Raw genomic sequence first — 24,401 nt, 5'->3', positions numbered from 1 at the left:
TCTCAAACTTCAAAATTCATTATTTCAACATCATGGTATTTATGACTTGATGAGAATATACTGATTTTGCAATGATCTTATTAACAATAGAAGTTTCTGTTATAAAAAATAAAATAACAAATCTTTGTGTTGAAATGCTCTGTTTTGATCATTGCAAATTAGAGAGCTGTCCTATGGAATTACACAAGGCTGAAATCTGGCCCACAATCTGCAAGGTCTTGGGAAACAGGTATTTCCAAATAAATCTCAAAATAGTATTTTTATTTTGTTCTTGTGCACCACATATACAGCTGGCTTATTTCTCCACTGCAAACCAGTCAGACAAATTATGCATTTTTCCCTGTTGGATATGTCATTTCATAAACTACTTTTCACCACTGACTTTCCTGGTTCTTCAGCTTGAAGATGACAAGAAGTCACTGGCCTTGATTAACAGCAATAAACATTTATTAAGCTTCAGCAATGTGTCAGATGCTATACTAGTGACCCTTTTAAAAGAAGAGAGTCACCCAAAACAAACACCCAGTTAGATTCCCCACTTCTCATCTCTGAGAGGACTGTATCTGTTCAACCACTTGCAGCATCCATTCACACGAAAGAGAATCTGTACCCACTCAGTTGATAACTATTGTGTTCTTGAAAGATGATGTAGAAGAGTCAGTGTTGTATCTAGGGATCAACTGAGGATTAGTAATCTGGGTGGGCAATTCAAGAGAGGTTGAAGTAAGGAGCTAGGAACTTATAGGTCAGGAAGGTAACATTGGAGAGGGAAGGGAATATAACAAAGGATGACTTGATTTGATCTGGTGAAGAGGAAGGACCAATCCTATGCAAAAGTATGAAAATACTGTATCCTTAGTGTTTGCCACTCTACTTTGCATTTTCTTTGGCTCCATGGAAACAGTAATTCCATTTCACTTACCTTATGTAACTAGTGTTTCTCTATTTACCCACTAAGAAAATTTGTTCTTGAACAGGATATAGCTTTGTTCAATTGAATTTGTAATGTACAACTCTTTGAATGCTACCCTATTGGCTCAGTACTTGAGAAGAGTCAGCTAAAAAGTAAGAATGGAGGCACTGCGTAAACAGTACCCAGTGATCTGCCACCACAGATCTGCCTTTGCCCTTCCCTTACAGAAACAAAAGTGCTTAACTTGACTCCACATAGTCCATTCTCCTTTGGGGCAACTGGAATCATGAGAAGATGAAATAAGCAAGAGTCAACTGCTCAAAGGGAAAATAGGAGGGAGCAAAATTTTACATGTTTGATTTTATTTTCTTCTCTGGCTATTTCAATTTTATCCCTGACTTTTTGGGGTGCAGGGGGCTCTCTTAAGCTGACTTTGCAACCAGTCACTGTAAGCGTTTAAAAGCAAATGACAAATGACAGCCAACCAATGATTCAGGACCTGCATCTCTCCCCAAGCCCACACTCTGACCTGCTAAAACTCATTATATGCTCCTGGTTTCAAATTCTTAATTCCACATTTCAACTTCATACCTTCCTTCAGACTTCACTCACATTGCTCTCCATTCTGCTAATAGACTCTTAGCATTTTGGATACTGGTGATTCTCCACTGTGTTTGGCCTTAACTACTGTGGATAGCATTTCCTCTGCTTGAAACATTTTTCTTACTCCCATCTTCCTCTTCTTCTTCTTCTTCTTTTTTTTTTTTTTTTTTTGAGACAGAGTCTCACTCTGTTGCCCAGGCTGGAGTGCAATGGCACGATCTCAGCTCACTGCAACCGCTGCCTCCCAGGTTCAAGTGATTCTTCCACCTTAGCCTCCCGAGTAGCTGGGACCACAGGCATGCACCACCACACCTAATTTTTGTATTTTTAGTAGATATGGGGTTTCACCATGTTGGACAGGCTGGTCTCAAATTCCTGACCTCAGGTGATCCGCCTGCCTCAGCCTCCCGAAGTGCTGGGATTACAGGCATGAGCCACTGGGCCCTGCCATCCCCTCTATCTTTTAAAGTCTCACTTATCCTTCAAGATTCAGTTCAAATACAACTTTTTCATTGACACCTGTTATAATCCACAGCTCCGAATAAATTGTTCCCTTTGTGCTAATGTAGGCATTCGGTTTACATTTCTCATGGTATCAGTCTTAGAGTGAGTTGTATGTATCTGTGTCCATCAGCAGATTAAATACCACACACACACAAAGCCTCTTAATTATTTTTATATCATCTCATTGTGGTGGTGTCCATAAGTATCTGGCTTTATAGCCCTCTCCATCATTTCTTCACTGCTCTCCATTATAACCCTATCCATTTATAATCTAAATAAAAAGCACAATTGTTATGCAAAAACTGCCAACAAAAGTAGTCTTCTAATCTCCTTTTCTCACCAAATTGCAACCAATAAGCACAGACTCATGAAAATTTTGGAGTCACTTCTAACCTTAGTGCTTTGATTATAATAAACATTAAAGATTTGAATTAAATGTTATTGAAGCAAAAAGCTATTCAATTTTTCTTTCAACTTTCCCTTTGGCCACAACTAATCATCCTACTAGTTAGATGGTAAGTTATTGAAAACTAAGGCTTTTCAGATAGTAGATTGAGATTACGTGTAAATATAGAATTTCATTTAATTTGGATAAGTATGTAAAATATAGTTATTTTATATGCATATCTAAATAATTGCAGAAAAATTTAATTATTGCTCATGAATTACCATATTATAGATCATCTATAAAGGAATTACAAAGGTCACGTTTTTAAAAATAGCACATTAATAATCAAGATAATTGGCTCTGTGGCAAGACCCATTGCGGTCTTTCTACACAACTACTACTACAGGATCATAATCAAATTTGTCAGCTGATTTCCAGCAGCAGAGTTCCTGTTTCATATAAATATATGAGAGGGAGAAGGAGCACAACTTCATTTTCAAGCCCTAGGTTGAGACCACAGTGCTGGCTGGAAAATGATAAATTTTAACTTTTTAGGTGAGTTCATTTTATGTGGAAATCACATAGAAAGAATAAATATAACAGTGATAATATGTTCCTGATACATTTCAGGCATCAACCAAAGCTCCAAAAGGTAGACATAATGTTACAGAAAAATTGTTCCTGCCTACCAACAGATAATGTATATAGCTATTTAAAATAATCTCACTAGACCAGTATATATCATAAAGTTACAGATTCTTATAATATAAATATTCAGTATAAAGCCAAAAATTATCATATCAGAATTTTAAATTTAATGATTTAATCATCTATTTTTGCTGGTACTGTCATATCTACTTTTTCCAAAAGCTGAAATTTACCCTATCACAGTAAAAGACAACATTTTCCAGTATCCACATGGAGGATTATTTTATTTTTTAAATTTTAACTGTAGCCCTAGAATTGAAGACTGTTATGTTATTTGTTCACTTTTTAAACTTTGTGCTTTTAAAAAGGAAACAACAATAATGTTCGATGTTTAACCATGTAGATGCAAGACATAGCATATAAGAATATCAATGTGTGTGCCTACTATGCCTTACTAGCTAAATATTCTACTGTTGTATAACAGGATGATTTGGTTATGTTGACTTCTTCAGATTCCTGAACAGTCCAATAACAATGTCTTTCCTTTACTGATATCATATATAGTCACTGTACCAAACATCATACATTAAGAAAATCTGCATCCTAGAATGGTTTAGACATGCAAACATTTGGGTTCAAATACGTATCAACCACTTAGTAGTTATATGACCTTGGCATGCTACTCAAACATCCTTGTGCCTCCTTTTCCTCGTGTATGATTTGGTGATAATAATAGTACTTAACTCACAGAAGTGCTGTGAGCAGGAAATTAGTTAATATATAAACAGTGCTAGACAAATTATAAGCGCTCCATAATTGTTAATTGTTTTTTGTTTTTTCAGTCCTGGCTTTGTCACCAAATAATGTGGAACACAGTAAGACAAGTCATTTACTCTCTCTGTCAAATGAAGTTTACAGCACCTTCCTTAACTAGGTACTAAGTTTGCCGTAAATGAAAAGTTAAAAATTTTAGTAATTTACATATTAACTTAAAAATATGATTTTTGTGTAACTGATTAACCTTAACAGAAATGGAGTAAATGGGATTAAAGATGTGTTGAATTTAGGTATAATGGTAAATGGGAGATACGAATAAAGGAAAAAATAGAAGAAGGGGCCAGGTGAGGTGGCTCACACATGGAATCCCAGCACTTTGGGAGGCCAAGGAGGGCGGATCACCTGAGGTCAGGAGTTCCAGACCAGCCTGGCCAACATGGTGAAACCCGTCTCTACTGAAAATACAAAAATTAGCCAGGCGTGGTGCCACATGACTGTAATCCCAGCTACTTGGGAGGCTGAGGCAGGAGAATCGCTTGCACCCAGGAGACAGAGGTTGCAGTGAACCGAGATCGTGCCACTGCACTCCAGCCTGGGTGACAGAGCAAGACTTTGTTTCATAAAAAATAAACAAATAAAAAGTAAAAAAAAGAGAACAAGGAAATAAATAAGCCAAAATGCTGTCTATTCCTGAGTTGGGAATTCTATATATACTTAACAGAATGTATTACATGCACAGACCAAAACCAACAATCTTTATAAAGCACAGAAACCTGAAAATTATAGAAAATATAAAGACCAATGGATTTAGAAAATGCAACATGATAAATGCTCAATAAAAATTAGTTATTATAAATAAACATATCTTTGGAACAAAATTTTAATGTCTATATTTTTATCTGCAGTTTACTAATTGGAAAACAGAAGTTCAAAAAAGTAAATTGCCCAAGGTCCACAACATAACTAGAACAACGTAAAAGCTGGAATTCAAGCACAAGTTCTCTGCTGATAAAGCCCGTGTTCTTTCTAAGAATATTAACTGCCTCTGAATTCCATGAAATCACATTATGTAATATGCCTCAGGCAGTGGCAGAAACCTAGGCTGAAATAACCAACACTACTTGCCAAACACTTTAGAAAGATTATGTTTCTTCTCCATTACAGAAGTGGAACATATGGTTCAGGTGGGCAGACAAATAAGTGGTTAATGGTTTCATCAATATCCTAAAGGAAGAAGTTGAATAATTAATTGACACTAGAAAAACATTAACAATGCAAGACTGAGAAGGACTGATACAATCATCTATAGGTCTCAAAATACTCAGCTATGTAAATTTTATTTTGTATTGTGCTATGTTGTATATACTGAACTGTATAGGGAATTTTAAGGGTAGTTTTGCCATATGCAATTTTAACCTCTTATATTGGCTTCTTATGACCTCAAATTACACTTCCCAACCACTGATGACAGGCAAATTTAATTTATTCTCCTTATAGGACACTGCTTCTTATATTTCCTATATAAGTGAAGGTAGGCTGTTATAGTCCATGAATGTGAAAATATCAGTAGCTTACCACAGTAAGCAATTATTCTCATTCAAAAATGCCTAAAATGGGTTTGCCTAGTAGGTGGTTGATTCTTGTTCAAGTTGTGACTCAAGGATCTGCGCCTCTTTATATTGTGAATGTGGTCTACCATCTTCATCTAAGATCTATGAATCTTCTGCAATAAGCAGGAAAAGCAGGAAAAAATCCTACATAAGAAATTTTGTAGGCCCGGCCTAGAAGTCTGCAGATCTTATAGCATTTCTACTGTAGATATAGTGTATGTTATATACATTACAATGTATATACAATATACATTCTTGTGGATAGAGAACTCAGTCACATGATTGTACCCTTTTACAATGGAGGATGAGCAAGGTAGTCTGCCTCTGTGTACAGGAAGATTTGGTGATTAACTAGGCAGTCTAAGAGATAGTCTCTCTACTGAAGATGATGTCTCATTCTAGATTTCCACATATTCAAATATTTTAAGGACCCTTCCAAATGCATCCTTCCCAAGAAGTATTCTAGGATCCCCCAACACAGATGTGATTTCTGCCTTATGTGATGTATTACACCAGATTGTAGGGTTTTAATTTTGTTTTGTTTTTACATTGTTCTTAAGGAATTTACCCTAAAGGCAAACTACAGAGGTTAAGCATGTGATGCAGGGGCCAAAATTGTGAGTTCAAATGCCAACATGTTTACTTACTAACTTCATGACCTCACAAACTTGCTTCAACTTTCTGTAACTTTGTCTTCTTATCTATAAAACAATACGTACCTCAACGTCTGGTTAAAAGTTTCAATTGGCATAATATACATAAAGCTCTTAGAAGACTGCCTGGAACAGGTGAGTACTCAATAAGTGTTATCCATCATCTTAAATCTGCCATTTATTACACATTTACTTATCTCATTTCTTATACGAAACCATAACCCTCCTCAGGGCCAAGATCATACCTTACTCAATTTCAGATGTTATGTATTTCCTCTGTAGTACTTAAGGAATATTAGGTAATCAAATAATTAGTGGATTGAGACAAGTAATTTCTTTTAGTTCTTTTTAAAGATTTTAAATGCCCTGTCTTTTTTTATACAACGAGAAAAAATCAGAACAAAATTCATAGTGATGCTTCATACTCAGTTGCAAAATATTAAAATATATGTATTCATAATTTTCCCCATTACATCACACAGTTTAGTACATAAACGTCCACCTAAATGTATAGGATGGTATTTATGATTGAGTTTTACCCTGTGTGCCCTTTATATTAATGTAAACTCTTGAACAGTGACCAAAAATCATTACAGCTTGATGTCTGTTCAGTGGCTGGAATGAAATGAATTGGTCTCAGTCCAATTCCTAGTGGACAAGTGTCTAAATCAAAAAACACCACCACAATTAACATTACTTTACTTAATAGTTTTAACCACTGAGGTCAAGGATAAAATGAATAATAAAATTTGAACTAACCTTGCAACACAAGCTGTAACTTCTTCCTAAATAGAGCTTGGGTTAAGTTAAAAGGAATGCCTGATAACTAGTAAATTTACAGAATAAAAGGAAGAAAGGAACTCCAATGAGGAAGTAATTTTATACATCATAATAATCACATAATTTTATAAAACTGGATTTTCTATAATAGTCATTCCTTTTCACAAATAGCCTCAAAATCCAATGACTATATTTTAACTTAATTACTTCATTAAAGATCTAATCTCCAAGCACGGAACATTCTGGAGTACTGGGGTTTATGACATCAACATAAAAACTTGGGGGGATAGGGGACACAATTCAGCTCATAACAGCAGGGGGAGTAAAATTAAAATTTTCAGTGGAATGATCAAGTTAGATTTTATTGAAATGGTAACGTTTGGGCAAAGGCACAAAATAGATAATTTACAAAACAAAACAATTTAAATTGCAATTTTGTTTATAATAAAAGTTTGCAATAAAAACCAAATTTGCAATTAATAAAAACCAAGTAAAGCTAACTAACATAAGAAGGAAGTATTACCTCAGAGAACTCATGAAAAGACCTGAGGAAAGCCCCAAGATCACCACCCAGAAAGCCTGAAGAAACCTGGCAGTGCTGTCTCCCTGCTGATTTTCTCTGCTTCTCTCTTCATATCTGCCTTGTTCTCTTCGAGCAGACCAACTCTCTCCACTAGACAGTCTACATGGTTGATGATGGCTCTCCATGGTCCGCAGTCTATACATATTCCATTTTCAGCAGGTTGTAGAGACTTATTAATCATTTTTCAATGCTAATTCCAAATTCCAAGGAGAAAAAAGTCTGATTGGCCCAGTTAACTAATGGACAAAGACCTAGGATCATGCAGAACAAAGTTAGCTGCCCACAAGCCTTCTCCCTGGAAGAATGCTAAGGATATGACTTGTGGACTAAGCAAATGCCTCCAACATAGTCTATAAAAGACAGTTAGGGCTGGGCGAGGTGGCTCACGCCTGTAATCCCAGCACTTTTGGAGGCTGAAGTGGGTGGATCATGAGGTCAGGAGTTCAAGACTAGCCTGACCAACATAGTGAAACCCCATCTCTAAAAAAAATACAAAAAATTAGCCAGGCTTGGTGGCACAACACCTGTACATTCCAGCTGCTAAGGAGGCTGAGGCAGGAGAATTGCTTGAACTCTGGAGGCAGAGGTTGCAGTGAGCCGAGATCTTACCACTACACTCCAGCCTGGGCAACAGAGCAAGACTCCATCTCAGTAAAAAAAAAAAAAAAAAAAAATACAGTAATGTTTTCCTCTTCAGATACTGAATATTGCTTTTTATAAAGCTTCATTGTTTCAACCCTTTTTCTTTATCTACTGTCACTCTTCCTTCATTAAAATTTACCAACTCTATATAAAATTACTCTAATCAGCTAATCCCTGATGTGGAAAAAGAGAAAGAGCACAAGAAAGGAAGTCATTAACCCACGACCTTGGGTGTGCTACTTTGTACCACTCACCACACGTTAAAACTCTTCTCTCACTATAGGGTAATTTCTTGTTTACTTAAATCCCCAATTACTTATTCAAAATTTATTCAAAAACATGTGTATTAATTTCTCACTGTGGGTCAGGGACTCTGATAAGGCAGAACCTCTAAAGGTGGGATGCGGAAGGGTTTTATCTTACCTGCACTTAAGGGTTATTACTATTTGTAATTTAAAATTCCAAACTGCTTTATAATAACCCATACTTATCTCATTAAAGTTTGCAGCAAGATCCTCCCAGGAAAGTGAAGCAGAGAAAATGGAGGTAGAAACTGTAAGTTTCTGGAGGACAGGAGCTGAATCTTGTTACCTAAATATGAAGGATATAACACATTTTTAGAAAACTATGTAGTGACGTTTTGTGGACTATATTCCACATTCTCATATCTCACATCTATAAACAACCTTTAAGGAGAAATTTCATGCTGGATGCACAATATCCAGCTGACAGATTAGTGAGGGTTAAATGAATGTGAATATAAGACTGTGAAATAACTATGAAATAAGAGCATTTTGGTTGGTACCCACTATTCCTATCACAAAATCTTTTAAATCTCAACAGATATACAATCTCCTTTTACTGGTACAAGGATTACCAAAAATTTCACATACGATGATGGTTTTATTTTATTTTACCTCGAATTTCAGCTTCTAACTTCAACATTCATATATCCCAAAAGTAAGCAATCCATGAACAGCTCCACGATTTAGGGTTATTAATTAGAATAAAGTTAGCAGTTTGACTACAGAGTTCAGCCTGTTTTCTTGTGATTCTTTAATGCGGTTGACTGCCTGCAAACATTTAAATGATTCCCCTGCCGCTTGTCTATGTATTTAAGCAAATAGACTATTACAAGTACAAAGACGTACTTGGTTTTTCTAATTTGACAGAGGATAAAAGAAGGCTTTCGCGGCTTTGTTTTATTTCTAAACTCATTTAGCACCAAGTGCATATCCACTTTGACTTTTTTTTGAAACAGGTTCATTATGAAAATGGTCTAATAATGAGTAGTTGGACCTAGAGTTTTATCCATCCCCAAATGAGGCCAAGCTTGTTTCTCGGCATTTCTTTTATAATTATGTTCCCTTTCAGCCCATTCTGTGGTCTCCTCCTGAACATATTCTCTTTTGTACTGTTTCCTTTGACTGTGAATACCTCCTTATACGTGGTCATTTTTATTATAAGTCTACCATATATATTCATCAACTGATATCTAGGTGTCTACCTTTCTTGAATTAATAATTTATAATATAGGTGCTTGCTCAAAATCGCATTACTCATATTAGGGAAATATGCATAAATAAGCCATTCAATTAAAAAGAATATGAAGTATAAATGTCTTATAACTCTTGAGGTTGAGCTATGCCTAAGTCAAATGCTTGCAGGCAGATTGTTTTTAAGACTGTGACTCTGTAAGCAGATATGAGGGACAGGGACAGGGAAACCCGGAAGGAGGGAAGATAATGTAAGATCGTAGAACCTGAAAAACTAAGTTTCAGGACATGAGCTCCTTTACTCCTTTGTAAATGGATCATATTCTGTAGTGTCCTACAACTGTTCAAAATGAGCTCAAAGTGCTGATTGTTAATTTTTCAGGAATTTTTTCAAATCAATTTTTCAGCCACTGATTGTTTAAAATTAGCCACAGTGCTAGTATTCATACCACAGAAATGAGCAAACACCACCCATTTTCACCTGTAAGACATCACTTATGAGTATTTTTATTTGCTCTACTAAGGGTCTACAGACTAAAGCAACATTTTTTAAATAAAGAACACAACCACACCTATTTATTTATGTACTCCATATGCCTTCTTACAACAACTCAGACTTGAGTAGTTTAGGCATAGATTATCTGGCCTGCAAACCCTAAAATATTTACTAAATGGCTGTTTGCAAAAATATTTGCCCATTCCTGTTTTGAACTATGCTGGGTGAATTTCCAGCCTTGGTAACACAGAACCCTATAGCAAGATTATTCCATTTATACCTTTGCCTTTGTTTTTCACTATTATAGGAGAGGCTAGCCTCATCTTCCCTGAAAAGGTTTACACATTTCTTTCCTAATCTTTGTGTTTGCTTTCTCATATAGGAGTACATATCTTGGCTCCCTAAATTTATGTTAGTTTTATTGAGATTTTAAATAGAAGCAGATTTTAAGGTCCCAGACCCTGGTATAAGTACACTTTAGAAAAGTTTAACAAAATCCTACCATTAGAGGTAGATTTTATCTCTTGTTTAAACTCTGAATCTCTCCAGCACCATATATCAGTTTCTCCTTTGTGTGGCTGCTGACTTAATCTATGTCTCCATCTTGGCCTTCAGTTTTGCATTACCCAAGGTCCTCTTGACTCCAGCCACAGACTTCAGTAAGTCAGTGATGAGTCAATGTTTTTTCCAAAGAGCTGTATTGCAACTTTGAGATTCCTAAGAGTGATCTTAAACCTCTGCTTCTTATTTTCTAGGTCTTTACTGGATTCTGTTTTTCTTCTTCTATTTCTTCTTTTGTCATAATTCCACCACTAAAATAAAATAAGCATAGCTTATACAGATCTAAAGCAATGTATATAGCTTTCCTTGATTATCCGGCTTTTCCTACTTTTCATTATTATTTAAATTTTTTTAATGTTATTTCAATCAATATTTGCATAACTATCTTTATTTCTAAAGCACAGCTGTTCTTTTCCACATTAGACTGTTTCAGTTATTAACTGCTAATCCCAATACTAATTATAATGACTGATGAGAATTTCATAAAATTCACAATCATGGGAAATCCATTTAAGAATTATATGCCAAATATAATACAAACTCTAGTTAAAATCTATTATATTTTTCCAAATTTATTTTGAAATTATGTTGATCCAAAATATAGCCATAGAGAACAAAACTAAAAATACGCTATTTTAAATTTTCCTTTCCTAAGATGCTAAATATCAGAACAATGCTACCACCTTATAATTATCAGGTAAAGAAAAAAAGGTGGGTTAGTTTTGTTTCTATTATTAAAGTAGATATTAGGTGTTGTATCTTTCAAGAATCTTGCAATGAATGAAATTCAGCTTAAACTAAATTAAGCAAAATGGAAATAGGTACAAAGATGAAATCTCGGCATAGAGTACACGACTAAAGCAGGACTTTCTCTCTCTCTATCTCTCTCTCTCAACATATATATATGTCTGTGTGTGTGTGTGTGTGTGTGTTGTATGTATATACATATGTACAACTCTATCCCTATTCATATCTCTGTCTCTTGTCTCTGCTTTCACGTATATTGGCTTTCTTCTCAGGCAGATTCTCTACATGTAGCAAAAATGGCAGCTACAACAACTTTAAGTTTCATATTAGCTTTTGAGACCTAAAAAGTAAAATAACCTCTTTACCAATAATAGGTCAAGAGAATGTGCCTTAGGGGGATTTGGATTGTCCCAGCAAAAATGGGACATTGTCTTTCCCTAAATCAATCAATGAGGCCAAGGAAAATGATACAGTCTGATTGACCGAGGCTGGATTACATGCTCTCATCTGCAGTATTTGGGGAAAGGCCACATAAAAGTCTCAATTAATAATGGATTCTGTCAATAAATACATAAACAGCAAGAGAAGGGAAAAAAGAGCCATTGTATCTACCCGTGTCTTCTATATGGACTATAAAAAGCTGCTTATTGCTAATGTGAAAATTTCCACTCTAAGGAAAGTGTGTGCTAAAATGAAATATAACTAAAAATTTAGCACTGTCCCTCTTCACTAGAAGGGCTTGCTCCATTTCAGGTGAAAGAATAATGAATAAGTGAATGAAAGCATGGGTAAATGTTTAAGCATGGACTTGTCTTCTACGTCCAGGGCAATGCCTGCATTCAAAACTTCAAGGTCAAACTGACCATTCGTCAATCCTTAAAACAGGCATAATCAACCAGGGGTTGATGTAGCCATCTGGCCAGTATATATCCGCACCCCTGGAGTAGGCCCAGAGCCAGAAAAACCAAAAGAGACAGCTTAGGTCTGGGGAAATGGACAGGTTTTTACTCAACAGCAACATTCTGAAGAATGCGTACTTTAAAGTCTTTCTTCAAAGAGCCCTCTAAAAATAAGGAAGTCATCATCTCATGGCTTGAGACTTTTGAATCCCTGAATTTTGTAAAGTGTCTCACTTTTCAACTGCCTAAAATCCCTCTATTCTCTATAAGTGCACAGTAAAATTTCTAATTATTTAATTTAATGCATAGATCTTTCATTCACTAGTTCATTCATCCAATTTTTTGCAATGTTGCTTTAAGTTACAAGACATTTCTTTTATTAAATATTCTGCATTCTTCCTCTCAATACTGATCCCTTTACCTTCGCTTTCCTCTCTCCTTTCTCTCCAAATTTTATACTACCCACTCCAGACTGAATGAATGCCAGCTTGATTAACACAGCACTCAATTTTAGGATGTATTTTATTAATTTCTAATTATGTGTGTATATGTGTATGTGCTTTAAAAATTAGATGGTAAATATGATTCACTGATAATTATATCTCTAGTCCTAAGTCCAATGGAAGACTAGCAATTATTCAGTAAAATAATTCAGTTTGTGTCAAATGAAAGTACCTGTGTCTGATTTGTGGTATGAAATCATTTGTACTTTAAAGAGAATGGGAAGGCGTCATAAGGAAGCTGAAAGAGATTTCTTGATACTTTTAAAGGTTCTAGAGATTATTTGCTATGATGACTTCAAATTCAAAATGCAAGACTTTTCTTGCTTTCATATGTGTGAGAACTATTTTTCTCTCTCTTTAAGACAGAAAGAGAAATAGTAAATTCTGTGGATAAAATGCAACAGTGGGATGGTAGCGAAGAGACACAAATGTTTAAATGACCCCACGTGCAAATATTTTACATTTGGTAGATGTTTACATATTATATTTTGGAGTCAGTTTGATCCTGTGTGAAGTGAGAAAAAATGATAGTGTTATCTTTACTTTAAAAAATCAGTAACTGGAAAATTAAAAAGTTAAGTGGTTAGGCCAAGTTCATGAATCATATTAATACATGAGTTCAATCCTGTAATATGGGGCAGGATTATAATTACACTGAAGTTTCCCAGTCTCTTTACTTATTGATGAATTACATTTGATCAGAAATATCATCCTTTAAGTATTAATTTTCTTCATTTTGAATTAAGGGTAAAATAGTACCCACTAAATAAACTCACAGTGAAAAGTAAAGAAAAAAAAATGCATGGAAATCCGTGCTCAACAGGAATAGTTTATTTTGCAGCCACTTCAGCAGCACTCTCTGACTTTACCAGGCCAACCTGCCTTGTTTAAGAAAATGTTTGCGTAGAAAAGGCAGAGCAAAAGTGGAAAATAATCATATATTCTTGCTTGCTGATATGTAAGAAGAGAGGCCCCAGAAAAAACTTTGGCAATTCATTGTGCAGACCAACAAGAAGTGTTACTGGTTGAGAGTAGATCAACTGTCGTGGGGGAAAGAGCCTGTGGCTAAAGATGGTGAAGTAGCCTCAGGGTAGGATGGAGAGGAAGGAATGTATGAATACCAAATGCCATTTCCCCATGAGACATTTGCAGTAGGAGATGATTGCAAACTAGCTAGGACCTATACTGGCCAACACAAGAAAATGCTTGCAGTTTCATAATGTTTTCTATGTCGAAATGCTAGTTTTCTGGACTAAAACTCTGGGTTAGGTACTCATTTTAAGGAATAAAATGCTATTAATATTGGTGTATTTTTATTTTTCATATACAAGTTGCTTAATATTCACAGACTTTTAAGGTTTGTAACAGAAAAGCTGCTGCAGTTGTTTATATCAGGTACATAGAGAAACTGGAAACTGAGTGTAAGCTAAATGTTTTTAGGTCTGGGCTAGCAATTTAGAGAAATTGTCAGAGTACTTAGATACCTGTAAGTGTTGTTCTACAACTTTCTTTCATTTAAAACTCAATGAACATTAACTTTAGATTAATTTTAAGGCTCATGAATAAAAAATTCTTTCATTTAGAGTTTACTCAAAGTTTCTTAGAATTTATTTAACTATTCTTGAACTAACTAGGAAAAACTTAATATGGTAAGTATAGCCATCATTCTACCATTTATACTTTGAGAGCAATTAATCAAGTTATTTACCTAAACAACAGTATATAGTTCTGAAATGAGAAATAAGAGTTAGCTTCTCAAAATGTTCATTAAGATCAGAGAGATGTTTGGAACAAAATATAAATGAAGAACAGACGTTTTTATTATTATAAACATTATTATTAATAATATTAGTATTGAGAGCAACTGTAGATTTCTCTTCCTCTAATTATTGATATTGTTATGAAGCCTAAGATTAATAATATACAAATACTGCTAACACCTTACACATATCAAAATCTCATCCACCACAAATAATGTTATCTTTGTTTCCTCAGATTCTCCCCATTAAACTACCTGCCCTCTGTAATGTAGCTCTTCTGTGCTGCAGAAATTGATACTACACAAGAAAAGAAATGATGGGAGAATAGGGAGGAAGAGAAGAACTGGCCAGGTAGTATCATATAAGAGGCCAAGGGCTGGCCGCAGTGGCTCACGCCTGTAATCCAAACACTTTGGGAGGACAAGGCGGGCAGATCACCTGAGGCTGGGAGTTTGAGACCAGCCTGACCAACATGGGGAAACCCCATCTCTACCAAAAATACAAAATTAGCCAGGCGTGGTGGCGCATGCCTGTAATCCCAGCTACTCAGGAGGCTGAGGCAGGAGAATCACTTGAACCCAGGAGGCAGAGATTGCAGTGAGCTGAGATTGCGCCATTGCACTCCAGCCTGAGTAACAAGAGTGAAACTTCGTCTCAAAAAAAAAAAAAAAAAAAAAGCCAAGTAGAAACATATAATGAATTTGAGAGAAAAAGAAGAAAGAAAATAGAAGCCATATGGGCTAGAGTAGTATGAAGAGAGATATTTGGGTAGTGAAGGTAACTGCTATATAGATGGATGGAGTTTTTCATTAGATGAAGCTTTATCATTCAAACACCAGAATTCCCGGACACATGGGTCCAGAAATCAAATCCTAGCACTTTGGGGACCAAGGCGGTTGGATTGCTTGTGTACAGGAGTTCAAGACCAGCCTGGGCAATATGAGGACATCCTGTCTTTACAAAAGATTAAAAAATTAGCTGAGCGTGGTAGCATGTGCCTGTAGTCCCAGCTACTCAGAAGCTGAAGTGGGAGAATCGCTTGAGCCTGGGAAGCAGAGATTACCGTGGGTCGAGATTGCACCACTGCACTCCAGCCTGGGTGATAGAGTGATAAAATTTTGAAATAATCCTGGCATAAAAAAAAAAACAGAACTGGTATGGATTTAGAATGATGATACAAAAGAGCAAAGGTCAATCAGGGTTCTCTGAATTAGAAAGTCAAAGAACCATTAAGAAGATGACAATGAAATGAATTCAGAAGGACAAAGTTGAAGAAGATACCTATTTATAAAGTGGACATACCAGCCACAGAACTAAACAAACACAGACCTACATAGTCTATGACATTAAAGAAGCTAAAATATCCCTTTATTAAGTGTTGAAATAGAAAAGTCTTTACCTGCCCATTGACACACACATTCTCACATCCCCACACTTGATTTCTCAAGAAATCAAAGTCACTGTGAGAAGTAAGAAGAGTTCCAAGTTCACCTATCATGAATAAGTGAGGGCTTCTTCCCATATCTCAGTGGTCAAAATCAAATCCTCACAAGGGAATGGGGTGCTAACAGGGGACTTAAAATTGGTTACATATTTGCTTCGGTTTGGGCAAAGAACATCTTCTTGTGGTAAACAGTTATTAATATTGTTATAAAGTAAACGGTTTAAATTCCTTTATGAAGCTACTATTTACAGACATGTGGAAAGTAAAGGTAATAAATCGTAAGTCCCCCTCCCCAGCCTACAGTTTGAGAGGTGGAACTGTGATGAATCTAATAAGCCTTTGCTTGGCAGGCTTTGTGGAATTTTTCAAGATCAATTATGCAGCACTTGCCAAGCCTTCCTCCTCTCTTGCCCCCAGTAAAAGAACAAAAAGAAAGGGGGTCAATGTGTAATAAATTATCAATAAAAGGACCATCTGCAAGTCCTGTTTAAATATTGGATTTGCCTTTGAAGGCATCTATGAATATTGACCAGGGTAAATGTGTTAAAAGGGTGAAATTTTTAACTTATAAATTTTCCCAGCCATTTTACCTCATTAAATAAAGAGAAAAAGAATGTCTTTTTTCCTTATTGAGTTCCTTTCCACTACCCATCCTTTTAAAAAATTATTTTTCAGAATTTCATGAGGCAGAATCATAGAATAGGTAGAGAAAGGAACGAAGAAGTGGAATAGGGAGAGACCTTTTATAAGGCACTAATATTACCTACATAATAAACATAATTAGAGATTGGAAAATAGGGAAAGGAAAAAATCTGCATTGATCGGATAGCATTGAAAGGGGATTTATTATTATTTACTTGTTATCTACCCAGATATATTTTTGTGCTTTTGTTTTAGAGAAAGGCAGCCTCCAAAGCAGTGTAAGGTAGTACAGAATTGGCGACAAGGCAAAAGAGATAATGAGAAAAGTTCCAGGATTTAAACATCAGAAATATTATTACATTTATCTATTTGCATGCCTATTTGAATTTGACTAAAAATAAGATGGAATCAGAAGTTCTAGGATTCACAAACTTTATAATATATGTTTATCATAGACAGGACATATTCAATAGATGACTGCTATGTTAGATCCTTTATTTATAAAATAGTACATTATTCACAGGAGTGAATCAGATTCAGAACCTTGGTAACTGCCTGGGTTACAGAGTGAGACCCTGTCTCAAAAAAAAGTATAGATAACAGATATTTTAATAATGTATTAGAAATGAAATTATGCACATAAACACTTCGCTGTGCATTGATTATTTTTACCATCCTTTTAGAGCATAAGAAGCAGATAACCTGTCAAGATGTTCTCTAGAATAGAGAAAATCGAGTTTATTTCCTTCTAGAAAAGTAAATGTCCATTGTGATATCTTAAAAATGAGAAAAAGTTATGACTACATGTTTACAAATTAGAGGGAAAATTATAGAAAAATAATTTAATTTGTTAACACCAATAAGAAAGCAAAAGGATGCTTGACATGGCATGCCAAAAGCAGTTTAACCAAAAATGTTCAGGGTGCAGCAAAATTCTATAGACAGTTTGTTTAAACTTTTTACACAAAAATTTCAAAAAATTATTCAAAGATTGTTTTAGGTATCTCACTGGAATTATTTCATGAACCAGAATAAATTTCTGAATGGCTGAGGACATTTATAAACAGTCCCATTTTCCTTGATACTAAGTTGTAGAGTCCCCAATGCTGACTACTACTTTAATTATAATTCCTAATTTTAATTCTTATGTTGGCATTAATTCATTTAATACATTGTTTTGAGACTGAACACTGATATTTCTGAACTCTTATTAGCTCTAGGAAAAGAAGCTATACATTTTTGGTACCTGAGTGAGTCATCCTTGTTTCTAGAAGCTAACATTTTGAAGAGCCTTTATAGTCATGTAGATGTAAGGTAAATACCAAAAAAAAAAAAAAAAAAAAAAAAACTCCATCTTTCTTTTTTCTTTTTTTTCTTTTTTTTTTTTTTTTTTTTCTGAGATGAAGTTTCACTGTTTTTGCCCAGGATGGAGTGCAATGGCACGATCTCGGCTCACTGCAACCTCTGCCTCCTGGGTTCAAGTGATTCTCCTGCCTCAGCCTTCGAGTAGCTGGAATAACAGGCGTGTACCACCACGCCCAGCTGATTTTGTATTTTTAGTAGAGAGGTTTCACCATGTTGGTCAGGCTGGTCTTGAACCCCTGACCTCAAATGATCCAGCCACCTTGGCCTCCCAAAGTGCTGGGATTACAGGCATGAGCTGCCGCATCCAGCCAACTCCATCTTTCTATAGAGACATCCAAATAGTGAATAATTCAAAAGCAGATGTTTCAGGCTCAGATGCTAAACTGTTTCATAATGTAAATTTTTTAGGTAGGGATATCGCTCTACAGATAATTATTATGTTATCTGAGAATTCAGAGACCAGATATTAGGTAAAGGGACTTAGTAAAGAGAAAATATAAAAAAGAGACTATAGTTTAAGTAAGAAGTGATCCCTAGGATCATAGTGATAAGTTTGGCCAAAGGGGAATAACAACTAAGAACATGGAATAATGGGGAGGCTCTTAGTCTTGAAGATCAATTTTTCTTTCTAATCATTATTTTTATCACTTTTTAATGTTATTTTAAGCATTTGGAATATTTCATTTAAACATTTCAGATGAGTGGTAATTTAAGGAACAGAGAGAGCTTGGTGTGTGTATGTGGTAATAGAAGTGACTCAAGGAGTTCCACACTTGTTGGAGTAATTAATGTGCAATGATCAGAGTTGAAGAGAAGTAAACATCAGAAGTATTGGTGAAAGAGACTGAACTGCCTATATTTATCAAGAGACAGTTTCCAGCTACCAAAAATGTATAGCTTCTGTTCCTAGAGCTAATAAGAGTTCAGAAATATCAGTGTTCAGTCTCAAAACAATGTATTAAATGAATTAATGCCAACATAGAAATTAAAATCATGATGTATAAAGTAGTAGTCAGCATTGGGGACACTACAACTTAGTATCAAGGAAAACGGGACCATTTATAAATGTCCTCAGACATTCAGAAATTCATTCTGGTTCATGGAATAATTGCAGTGAGATATCTAAAACAATCTTTGAAAACTTTTTTGAAATTTTTGTTTAAAAAGTTTAAACAAACTTTTCTGAGCACATAAACCTATCTGTCCAATGTGTGAATGACAAAAAAATTTAAATTTGAGATGAAATGCAGTTTTCCTAAAATATCCGTTTGCTGAAATCTTCAGTTAAGTACTAATTGCTTTGGTTTTTGTCTTAAGAATACATGCACATTCCTTCAGCTAGCTGCTTTTATATGTAATTGAATCTTCACAGTACTTTAAGGTATATGTTATTTTCTTTGTTTCACAGGTGACCACAGGTAAGAAAACAGATTTAATGACCTCTACAGGTCACGCTTTTAGTCCGCGATACTACACTGCTCCAAAGAGAGTGAATATACTAGACAGTTTACTTCCTTGGTCCTTTCAATGGTGAAGAATCCCTAGAAGTTAAGAATAACACAAAGCATAGCCTAAATATTATTACTGCAGTGCAAACACATATTAATTGTGGCTATGAGTTTTTTTATTATTCTTCAAATTTTCCCTTATCTTTGACATTGTGCTTATATATATTTGGTAGGCAAGTGAATAATAAAACTTTTTTCTAATCACAGTTTGTCTTCTGAATGATCTCTTGCCTATTCTTTCTTTCTTTCTTTCTTTCTTTTTTTGAAACAGAGTCTCACTCTGTTGCCCAGGCTGAAGTGCCTTGGTGTGATCTCGACTCACTCTAACCTCCACCTCCCGAGTTCAATCGTTTCTCCTGCCTCAGCATCCCAAGGAGCTGAGATTACAGGAGCCTGCCACCATGCCCGGCTAAGTTTTGTATTTTTAGTAAAGACGAGTTTTCGCCATGTTGGCCAGGTGGTCTCAAACTCCTGACCCCAGGCGATCCGCCCACCTCAGCCTCCCAAAGTGCTGGGTTTACAGGTATGAGCCACAATGCTGGGCCAATTCTTTCAAGACATATTTACAAATATGTGCGTTTTTACATTTATTAAACACAGTATCTATACTTGTTTCTTGAATAAATTTAAAACAAAATCTGTAGTCATGAACATTTTTCTCAACAAATTCTATCGTACTAAAAGCAAAGATGGCCTCTCATTGATACTGCAGAGATTTTTTTCGAGGGAGTGGATAGGTGAAGACAGATGATATAATTTGAAGATTTTTATGTTACAAAAGTCATCCACAGAGCAAAGATAAGAACTTCAGTAAAATAAAATCAAAAATAAAATCTTTCTTGAGATCCAAAGCTAAGAAAATATCACTTGTCTAAAATATTTAAGAAAGCAGTATCCACAGGTGGTATTTAATAATATTTTAATATCACAATTTATAATGAATTTAAATGAGAATTGCTGCATGCCTTTGTCCACTTTGTATTACTATAACAGAATATCTGAGACTGAGTAATTTATAAACAATAGAAGTCTATTTGGCTCATTGTTCTAAAGGATAGAAAGTCCAGGAGCATGGTGCTGGCATTTGGTGGTGGCCTTCATGCTGTGTCATCCCATGGCAGACGGTGGAAGGACAAAAGAGCAGCAGAGAATCAGAGAGGATGGGTGATGAAGTCATCTATTTTATCAGAAATGCACTCCTGCAGTAACTAACCCCTTCCCACAATAATGCCATTAATTCATTCATGAGGGCAGAAACTTTGTAGCCTGGCCACCTCTTAACAGTCTCACCTCTTAATACTCTCATGATGCCAATTAGATTTCAACATGAGTTTCAGAGGGGACATCCAAACCACAGCACCACAGCATATGGGAAATTTCTAACATATACCTGCTTATGGCACTTGCGCTTAAATACCTTAAGATTTACAAAGACATTAAAAAAAAATTTCTTGCAGTGTCAGTGTTGTTTCTATAGTGTGTTTAAGTGATAAAAGAATTGAATCATTAATTTATTGATTTTTAAGTTTTGCCTAGCTGCATGTAGGCATTTGGCATATATTTCTATGAATACTTAAATGCAATACAAACATTGGATTCTAATATACAATACATCTACTTCAATTGAACTGAAAATGAGGTTTAATTTTTCAATTATTCTTTTAAAAAATTTCCTCTTAATTATGTATATGTTTGGGTGAAATACTGTCATCTTAGTTAGAACTAACTACTTTTATTTATTTATTTATTTTGAGATGGAGTTTCACTCTTGTCACCCAGGCTGGAGTGCAATGGTGCGATCTTGGCTCACTGCAACCTCCACTTCCCGGGTTCAAGTGATTCCCCTGCCTCAGGTGCCTGCCACCATGCCCAGCTACTTTTTGTATTTTTAGTAGAGACAGGGTTTCACCATGTTGACCAGGCTGGTCTCAGACTCCTGACCCCACCTCAGCCTCCCAAAGTGCTAGGATTACAGGCCTGAGCCATGGTGCCCGACCAGGCTTAAAATAAGCCCCCAAAATTCTAAATTTGTAGTCAGTGTATGTTACAGGCTGTAGTAGAAGTTCTAAAACTTCTTCTCACAATCTAGACGAATGAAAGAAAGAATTACTGTTTCCTTAGTGTACTATAATAGCAGAATTTTGCATGTTTCCTAAAAGTAAGTTAATTACCTTATTGACTGAGTTTGTTCAGTAAATTTATTTTTCCCATGTGTCTTAGTGTATTTTGTATTGCTATAAAGGGATACCTGAAGCTGGGTAATTTATAAATAAAAATATTTATTTGGCTCATGATTCTGGTTGCTGGAATGTTCAAGATTATGCATCTTCATCTGGTAAGGGCTTCAGGCTATTTCCATTGATGGAGGAGGGCGGAGGGGAGCTGATATGTGTGGAGATCACATAGTGAGAAAGGAAGCAAGGGAGAGAGAGAGAGGGTAGATTCCAGGCTGTTTCGAACAACCAGCTCTCATGGAAACTAATGGAGTGAGAACTCATTCACCACTGAGAGAGGGCATTAATATATTTATGAAGGATCTGCTCCCTGACCCAAACACCTCCCATTAGGTCCCAGCTCCAACACTGAGAATAAAACTTCAACATGAGGTTTGGAGTGAAAACATCCAAACCATAGCACGGTGTGTACTCATGTTTTAAAAAAAAATAGCTGTGTGATCTTAAAATATAATCAGAAATATTTCTAATATTGATAGAAGCTTCAATTTTAATTTATTGAAAAATATTTTTTTGAAATCCCAGAGTCTCAAAATCTCAACATCATTTTATAGAAATGTATTTAGAATTAGAAATAGTCATTTAAAAATATTTAAACCATATGAGTCATATCTAACAAAACTAACATTCTGATATGATGAGTTTTATAGAGCAAATTACCAAGTCACATAATCAGATGTGTTTGCGATATCACTTTTTCTTTAGAGGACTGTGAGGTTATGCATGGAATTAAATCACAGTTCACTTTTATCACTATACTCAGAAATTTGTAACTCAAGAATTTTTAAATCTTAATAAAGATGCATTCAAGTGGAATGGAGCAACTTGCAACAGATGAATGACCTACCTAGAAAAACTAGATAACAAACTTGAGCAGTGGCTCACTCCTGTAATCCCAGCATTTTGGGAGGCCGAGGCGGGTGGATCATTTGAGATCAGGAGTTCAAGACCAGCCTGGCCAACATGGCAAAACCCCACCTCTACTAAAAATACAAACATTAGCCGGGTATAGTGGCGCATGCTTGTAGTCCCAGCTACTTGAGAGGCTGAGACAGGAGAACGGCTTGAACCTGGGAGGCGGGGGTTGCAGTGAGTCAAGATTGTGCCATTGCCCTCCAGCCTGAGCAACAGAGTGAGATTCCATCTCAAAACAACAACAACAACAGCTAGATAACTGAAAGCTCAGAGAGTTGTTTAAACAATGCACATTGGAAGAGCTAAGACTCCAGAGAATGAAGAAGCTTGAAAAGGTAAGTTTAGCTCTATAGCCATGGCATTTGCCAACCATAGTCGGGAGATTCTCAGATGACCCCCTCTGACCCATGCCATTGTATAATTTTCTCCCCCTGAGTGTAGAAGTCACTCTGTAGATGATGGATGTCGTCCCTATGATTAAGTTATGTTATATGGCACAGGTTTTAAGATTTTAAGAAAGTGAGATTATTCTTGACAAGCCTAATCTAATCAGGCGGGCCCTAAAAAGAAACTAGACTATTCCTAGTGAAGAGATTCCAGGTGTGAGAGGGATTTGACATGAGGCAGGTTCTCTGAGGCTGGGTTTACAGATGAAGGGGGCCACATGGCAGGGAACAGCAGTACCTTCTAATAGCTGAGAATAACCCCTGGCCAAAATACAACAAAAAGATGAAGACCTCAGGTCTGTGACTGCAAGGAACTAGAACTAAATAAACTGCCAACAAGCTGAATGAGCTTGAAAACAAATTCTTCCTTAGTCAAATCTCCAAATGAGCACAAAGCCCAGCTGACTCTTTGATTTCAGCCTTGTGAAAACATACCAGAGAACCCAGTCATACACCCAGATATCTGACCTGCAGAAATATAACCTAATAAGTGTAGGTTAGGATAATAAGTTTGTGTCAATGTGTTATGCAGCAATTCCAAGCAAAGACAGAAGTCTAAGAATCTGGTATTTATACTGATAAAAGACCAAGACACAGAAAAACCAGAAAAGCTTTTGGACTTCAGGGATCCTTAAGTAGCTGGCCAGTTTCTGTTAGAGTAGGAGACTAAAAACTTAAGTGGAAAACCTCTGGAAAAAAATCATATTTTTCAGCAAATGAGCAAGATAGGGTTAAATTTCAAGAAAACTCCCTAGACTCTCAAATGAAAATTTTGCAAGGAAAAAATGAACCAAAACCTGACTGAGCCTTACCATGATTACAATCAGCCTCTACTCAGTAAAATCCATGATGGATTAAGAGATCACTCTCTCTGACTAATGGAAAGGGTAAACCATCTCCAGAGAAAGATGGCATTATTTAGAGTTTCTACAGTGTTTTGTATTCACTACCAGCATTTAATCAAACATAACTAGTCATGCCAAAAGTCAGGACCATGTGACTGAAACAACAGAAAAACAACAGACAATAAAAACAAATCCGCAAGCAATCCAGATGTTAACAAAAAGTTTTTAAAACACTGCCTTTCAAATTCATAAACATTGTCACAGGTGTGTTACTATGAAATGTCTTTAATCTAATTTTATTTCCTTTAGAAGTGTGAGGCGCTGAAAAGAAACTAGCCTGAAGATAAATCTTAATCTCTTGTCATAACCTAGTCATAAAGGAACTCAGACAATGTTTAACAATAATTTATCAACTCCATGCGAACTGTATTCTACTTGA

At 35.7% G+C, this 24,401-nt stretch overlaps 1 long non-coding RNA gene across 1 annotated transcript; it reads left to right on the top strand.

Annotated features, from left to right (window-relative positions):
* Positions 1–4,897: 4,897 nt before the first annotated feature.
* Positions 4,898–14,914, top strand: LOC115934293 (uncharacterized). Its single transcript, XR_004070107.2, has 4 exons — positions 4,898–5,017; positions 6,004–6,231; positions 8,603–8,656; positions 14,799–14,914. It is a non-coding gene; the product is annotated as an uncharacterized lncRNA (long non-coding RNA).
* Positions 14,915–24,401: the final 9,487 nt, after the last annotated feature.

The sequence above is a fragment of the Gorilla gorilla genome, chromosome 3, assembly GCF_029281585.2.
Source record: "Gorilla gorilla gorilla isolate KB3781 chromosome 3, NHGRI_mGorGor1-v2.1_pri, whole genome shotgun sequence".
In the NCBI taxonomy this organism is placed as follows: Eukaryota; Metazoa; Chordata; class Mammalia; order Primates; family Hominidae; genus Gorilla; species Gorilla gorilla.
The sequence above is the reverse complement of the archived record's forward strand: the minus strand, read 5'-3'. Positions and strand labels throughout refer to the sequence as shown.